Source organism: Salvelinus sp. IW2-2015, linkage group LG31 (assembly GCF_002910315.2).
Source record: "Salvelinus sp. IW2-2015 linkage group LG31, ASM291031v2, whole genome shotgun sequence".
In the NCBI taxonomy this organism is placed as follows: Eukaryota; Metazoa; Chordata; class Actinopteri; order Salmoniformes; family Salmonidae; genus Salvelinus; species Salvelinus sp. IW2-2015.
In genome coordinates, this window is record NC_036870.1 from 13,691,815 (window position 1) to 13,697,908 (window position 6,094).

Sequence of the window (6,094 nt, forward strand, 5' to 3'; positions counted from 1 at the left end):
TAAGGCAACAAAAGGTGAACATTTTGAAAGGTAGTGGTGACTTTCTATACCCACTGCATATACTGTATTCTATTATACTGTATTTTAGTCCATGCCGCTCTGACATTGTTCGTCCAAATATTTATATATTATTAATTCCATTCCTTTACCTTAAATGTGTGTGTATTGTTGTGAAATTGTTAGATATTACCTGTTAGATATTACTGCACTGTTGGAGCTAGAAACACAAGCAGCCAAATGTAGGCTACAAATTGAAGGGAACTAACACTGACAMTTAAAAATGTGTGTGGGTAGTACTGACGGTGGCTACCGATAGTGGCTAATATTTAACATGATACAAATTGCTTAAAAAAATTTAGAAAAGTCTGGGATGAAATTGCAACATTCTAGAGCGTACAAAGGTTAAATTTGGGCCGACTGTCACTCTGCACCGATTTGGCTTGTCATCTGCTTGCGTCTCCAAGATTCATCCCTCCAAGTTATTAAAAGGCCATCCAATTTAAATTCTGCATAACGGCACAGCATTTCATATACAGTATATTGCTAACTCCCTGCTTAAATAAAGATAAAATAACTACTTCACTTTGCTTCAGTTTGCTGCCATACGACTGGTTTAACGTTTGTCTCCAGCAATCATAAGGTAAAATGTAAAACAACTTTGCTTCAGTTTGCTGCCATACGACTGGTTTAACGTTTGTCTCCAGCAATCATAAGGTAAAATGTAAAACAATTGTCATTTATATTTACAATCCCCTTATTCAAATTAATTACTCATCAATTCATAAATTACTGTGCGTGGAAAATGGTGTAATTTCTATCAAGACAAAATGTGATGGTTTTCACCTGGAACTGATAGGTTGCTCGACCTCATTCATTTGTTTCCTCCTGCGTAATGGTAGTGGAATTATGTGGGAATTAAGTCAAGGTCAGAATACGGCGTATCTGTAGACACACCTCCACCACATGTCCACTTCTTTGATCTCTACCCCAAACTTGTACCTTGCTGGCACTGGCTCTTCCCTAATGTGTAAGTTCAAGGTCAGAATAAGTGTAGAGACAAAAGTTCATAAAAAGGGAATAAAGACCAATTTAAGCCCGCATAACTCGMSTCTGAATTCCCCCATTCTTTTATATACCATGCGCGTTCACATGAGAGGGAGCTCTGTTCCATCGCACTTCTGAAGACAATGGAATTATCCGGTTGGAACTTTATTGAAGATTTATGTTAAAAACATCCTAAAGATTGATTCAATACATCGTTTGACATGTTTCTACTGACTGTTACGGAACTTTTTGACATTTCGTCTGCTTTTAGTGAACGCGCTTCCTGACTTTGGATTTGGTTTACCAAACACGCTAACAAAAATAGCTATTTGGACATAAATGATGGACATTACCGAAAAAAATAAACATCTCTTGTGGAAGTGGGAGTACTGGGAGTGCATTCCGACGACGATCAGCAAAGGTAAGTGAAGATTTATATGCTTTTTATGAGTTTTGTTGACTGCACAATTTGGCGGGTACTGTATGGCTTCCTTTTGTGGCTGAACGCTGTTCTCAGATTATTGAATATTGTGCTTTTGCCGTAAAGCTTTTTGAAATCTGACACAGCGGTTGCATTAAGAACACGTGTATCTTTCATCAACGTTTATGATGAGTATTTCTGTTATTTGATGTGTCTCTCAATTTCTCCGGATATTTTGGAGGCATTTCTGAACATGGCGCCAATGTAAACTGAGGTTTTTGGATATAAATATGAACTTTATCGAACAAAACATATATGTATTGTGTAACAGAGTCCGCTATGAGTGTCATCTGATGAAGATCATCAAAGGTTAGTGATTCATTTTATCTCTATTTCTGCTTTTTGTGAGTCCTGTCTTTGGCTGGAAAAATGGCTGTGTTTTTCTGTGATTTTGCGGTGACCTAACATAATCGTTTTTTGGTGCTTTTGCTGTAAAGCCTTTTTGAAATCGGACACTGTGGTGGGATTAACAAGAAGTGTATCTTTAAAATTGTGTGAAATACTTGTATGCTTGAGGAATTTTAATTATGAGATTTCTGTTGTTTGAATTTGGCGCCCTGCACTTTCACTGGCTGTTGTCATATTGATCCCGTTAACGGGATTGCAGCCATAAGACGTTTTAAGAAAACAAAAATGACACCTTTCATGTATAAAAAAATGGCATGGTGAACTCTCTACTACTGCATACACTTACTCAACATCACATGTTTATGTCTTGTTCTCCCTTTAACTTCCTCTTTCTTCCTCTCTCTCTCTAGTCATCCGATGGAACTCAACGCCAAGCCAACCCCCAGACTCACCCCCCGGCAGGTCCACATGCTGTGCAGGTTGCAGCATCTCAGGTAGGATGTAGCTAGCTTGAAGAGGTTAGCTTACCATATAGTGGCAGCTTAAAATGGCTTCTCCATTTAGCACTGTTGGCTGCCATTTACTGTGAATCTATTGAGGTCTGATTACCGTGATGTAATATCAAGAGGTAGATAGATTCAAACATTACATGTCAATATTATACCTGTTTCTTTCTCCGTCTTTCTCTCTCTCGCTCTCCTTGAGCAGGTGGCAGTTGTTGTCACTGAGCCTGATTCCAACCAGGTAGAGGAGGTCCCTATTCCCCCCAGGTGGAGCCCATCGAGGTGGCCGAGCCTTTAGCCAAACCCCCTTCATCCTTCACTCCAGCCACTTGGGGCAGATTATATGGGCAAGAGTGTGGGTCTTATTCTGAATACCAAATAGATCCTTTCAGATCTACAGAAATGCCGAGGGGTATAGGGGCTGGGGGTTGATTTAGAATTCAGCTTTTTAAAGAAATGGTGTAGTGACAAGCAGGTCAAAGTCCCATGAATGACATATAACTGTTTTGCKCTAAATGGAGGCACTCAACCTGTGTTGCCTCAGTAATTATTAAACTATAGAAATGGGAAGAAAATATGAATTGTAACCAATATTAATTGTAACCAATTTGGGGATCTTTTCAAAGTTACGAGACATTAATTGTTATAGTTTCGCATTCCTCCAATAGAGTTCCAGACACTTGTAGAATCAATGCCAAGGTGCATTGAAGCTGTTCTGCCTCGTGGTGGCACACTGCCCTATTAAGACACWATTACCTGTATATTTCTGTTAAAACTGTCTATTGAGAAATGTATGTTTACATATATGTTTCTACTGTAATCAAAGCTCAACAGCAACAACATATCTAAATATAAACACAACATGTAAAGTGTTGGTCCCATTTTTTAAATGTTTTACCTATATTTAACTAGTTAAGTCKGTTAAGAACAAATTCTTATTTACAATCCKATGTTTCATGAMCTGAAATGAAAWATCACAGAAATGTTCCATACTCACAAAAAAATACTCAAAAATGTTGTGCACAAATTTGTTTCCATCCCTATTAGTGAGCATTTCTCCTTTGCCAAGATAATCCATCCACCTGACAGGTGTGGCATATCAACGTCATGATCATTACACAGGTGCACCTTATGCTGGGGACAATAAAGGGCCACTCTAAAATGTGCAGTTTTCACACAATACAATGCCACAGATGTCTCAAGTTTTGAGGGAGTGTGCAATTGGCATGCTGACTGCAGGAATGTCCACCAGAGCTTTTGCCAGAGAATTGTATGTTAATTTCTCTACCATAAGCTGCCTCCAACGTCGTTTTAGAGAATTTGGCAGTACATCCAACCGGTGTAACCATGTGTAACCACACCAGCCCAAGACCTCCACATCCGGCTTCTTCACCTGCGGGATCATCTGAGGGTGGTAGGGGGTGCTGAGGAGTATTTCTGTTGGTAATCAAGCAATTTTGTGGGGGAAAACTCATTCTGATTGGCACTGTCACCCCAGTGGGTGGCTTTGGCTGCCTAGTGGATGGGTCTATGCCCTCCCAGGCCCCCCCATGGCTGCGCCCCTGCCCAATCATGTGAAATCCATAGATTAGGGCCTAATGAATTTATTTAAATTGACTGATTTACTGTAACTCAGTCAAATCTTTGAAATTGTTGTATGTTGCGTAATTTTTTTTGTTCAGTGTAGAGTAATTTAGGCTTAGATGGGGCTAAAAGTATGTGAGCCCAGGCAGTATGTTTGAGCAACAACAAACATTTTATTTGAGCTTGGCTACCGTTAGCCTGATAGCAACATGCTGCACAAAGTAGACAACTACTTCAACCACCAGAGAACTTGTTTTGTCAGTAAAGCTATGTGGTTAGTACTATTATGTTGTCGTGTAATTTTTAACATTTTGCTAAATGCATTTAGCTAAATGTACTGTAGTGCTCATTGAGAGGATTGTATAATGTTAGAATGTAGAATAGTTGTAGATGAACACGGATGAACACGGTAAAAAGCAAGCAAATACTGCTACGACACATCAACATAGAGAATATGTAAATGATCCCTACCAAAGCCTAATCTTTTCCTTGTGAGTTATGATTCCATCATAAGAAACCTGCAGTGCATGACATTGGTTTGAATATCTGCTTTCTTTATTTGATTATTTATTAATTGTTTTTTCATTTAACAATTGGCTTATTCACTAATATTCCAGACGTAATAAAATACTCAAAAAGTACGAATATTCTGGACTGCCCTTAAAATAATAAAATGTCTGTCCATTTGACATTTAGCCCAAAGCTAACTGACATTGCTGTACTTGTTTTTGTGTCATTCCAGCCCTTGTTGACCACTGAACTAACTTTTAAAGTTCTTCCTTTTGTGACATTCTAGTACTTGTCGACCACCCTCCACATGTTTTCATTGTAAATAAAGTAACTGCTTTTATCGTAATATTTGTGCATGGTCCACTGATGCCTTATCCTCACTAGAGGGCAGCAGTGGTGAATGTGTTGATGTTCTAAAGGTCTAGTTTGCTGTTTATTGACGATGTGTTTGACTGTTGATAAGTGTTCATACCCCTTGAATTATTGCACATATTTCTGTTACAGCCTGAATTCAAAATTGGTTAATTCGATTTTTTTTCACTCATCTACACATAATACCCCATAATGACAATGTGAAAACATGTTTTAAGTAATATTTTCAAATGTATTGAAAATAAAATGGGTGTGCCTGGGAGGGCATGTCTCATTCACATAAGTATTTAGTCAATACACTTGTAGAAGCACCTTTGGTTGCCATTAGAGCTATGAATCTTTCTGTGTATGTCTCTGAGCTTTCCACACCTGGATTGTGCAACATTTACCCATTATTATTTTTTTTAATTCTACAAGCTCTGTCAAATTGGTTGTTGATCTTTGCTTGACAACCATTTTCAGGTCTTGCCATAGATTTTCAATCAGATTTAATTCAAAACTGTAACTCGGCCACTTAGGAACATTKACTGTCTTCTTGGTAAGCATCTCCAGCGTATTTGGCCTTGTGTTAGAGGTTATTGTCCCGCTGAAAGGTGAATTCATCTCCCAGTTTCTGGTAGAAAGCAGACTTAACCAGGTTTTCCTCTAGGATTTTGCCTGTGCTTAGCTCCGTTACGTTTCTTGTTTATCCTGAAAACCTCCCCAGTCCTTAACGATAACAAACATACCCATAACATGATGCAGCCAGCACTATGCTTGAGTATATGGAGAGTGGTACTCAGTAATGTGTAGTATTGGATTTTCCCCAAACATAACATTTGTATTCAGGACAGAAAGTTAATTGCTTTGCCACATTTTTTGCACTATTATTTTAGTGCCTTGTTGCAAACAGGATGCATGTTTTGGATTACTTTTATTCTGTACAGGCTTTCTTCTTTTCACTCTGTAAATTAGGATAGTATTGTGGTGTCTACAATGTTGTTGATGCATCCTCAGTTTTCTCCTATAACAGCCTTTAAAGTCTGTAACTGTTTTATAGTCACCGTTTCCATTCAGTTAATTGTTTTATTGAACTACAGGTCCTCTGCTTTTATTGGAAGTCAAACTGTAATTTGGAGGGGGAAAAAATTATACTGATGTAATCATCAGCGATTATCATCATTTACGATGTCAAAGAGATTATTTTATTTGATTGATATCAAGATGATATCGATACCCGCTTTCTCCATACGCTGCCAATAATTCTTAAGGG